We start from the raw sequence: 1,542 nt of genomic DNA on the forward strand, positions 1-1,542 counted from the left end.
GCAGGGAGGAGCCCCCTCCTCCCCAATATACCCGAGGGTTTTAGCCCCCCTTGGGACCCCTGCCCTTCGTTTGTGAAGAAGGGGTACACTGTTTTTCCCCGGATCCCCGTTTACACGTTTTTTGGCCCGTATGGCCGTACATGCATCCGTCCATGCCACGTACATGGTTTTCACCCGTTTTCCATGGTGCGCGCCCAGTTTTTTGAAACACGGCCCCCGTGCCCGTTTTTTCCCATTTCCTCACGTTCACGTTTTTTGGCCCGTGTGGCCGTACGTGCACCCGTTCATGCCACGCACATGGTTTTCACCAGTTTTCCATGGTGCGCGCCCAGTTTTTTGCAACACGGCCGTCGTACCCCGTGTTTCCCCGTTTCCTCAAGTTCACGTTTTTTGGCCCGTGTGCCCGTACGTTCATCCGTCCATGCCACGAACAAGGTTTTCACCCGTTTTCCATGGCGCGCCCAGTTTTTTGCAACACGGCCGTCGTACCCCGTTCTTTCCCGTTTCCTCACGTTCACGTTTTTTGGCCCGTGTGCCCGTACGTGCATCCGTCTATTCCACGCACATGGTTTGCCCCAGTTTTCCATGGTGCGCGCCCAGTTTATTGCAACACGGCCGCCGTACCCGTTTTTTCCCCGTTTCCTCACGTTCACGTTTTTTGGCCCGTGTGCCCGTACGTGCATCCGTCCATGCCACGCACATGGTTTGCCCCAGTTTTCCATGGTGCGCGCCCAGTTTATTGCAACACGGCCCCGTACCCGTCTTTCCCGTTTCCTCACGTTCACGTTTTTTGGCCCGTGTGCCCGTACGTGCATCCGTCCATGCCACGCACATGGTTTGCCCCAGTTTTCCATGGTGCGCGCCCAGTTTTTTGCAACACGGCCGTCATACCCCGTGTTTCCCCGTTTCCTCAAGTTCACGTTTTTTGGCCCGTGTGCCCGTACGTTCATCCGTCCATGCCACGCACATGCTTTTCACCCGTTTTCCATGGCGCGCGCCCAGTTTTTTGCACCACGGCCGTCGTACCCCGTTCTTTCCCGTTTCCTCGCGTTCACGTTTTTTGGCCCGTGTGCCCGTACGTGCATCCGTCCATTCCACGCACATTGTTTTCCCCTGTTCTCCATGGTGCGCGCCCAGTTATTTGCAACACGGCCGCCGTACCCGTTTTTCGGTGCGCCCCGTGTCATCGTACGTGGTTTCGTCGGTGCGCCCCGCATGGTTATCGTTTGTTTATCATAGTGCGCGTCCAGTTTCTTCCACAATGGTCGTCGTACCCGTTCTTCGCCCGTGAACCATTTTACACGTTCATGTCCCATGTCGTATTTACTTGTTCCGATGGTGCCTCGACCGTTATCTTCGTGGCTTGGCACGTATAGTTTCCGTTGGACTTAGCGGGTGATTGCGTATGTCCCAGGACGGACTGAACCATATCTCTTCGTGACTTGGCACGTATCGTTTCCGTTGGACTTAGCGGGTGATTGCGTATGTCCCCGGGACGGACTTGGCCATATCTCTTCGTGACTTGGCACGAATGGTTTCCGT

Source organism: Hordeum vulgare, unplaced genomic scaffold (genome assembly GCF_904849725.1).
Source record: "Hordeum vulgare subsp. vulgare unplaced genomic scaffold, MorexV3_pseudomolecules_assembly, whole genome shotgun sequence".
In the NCBI taxonomy this organism is placed as follows: Eukaryota; Viridiplantae; Streptophyta; class Magnoliopsida; order Poales; family Poaceae; genus Hordeum; species Hordeum vulgare.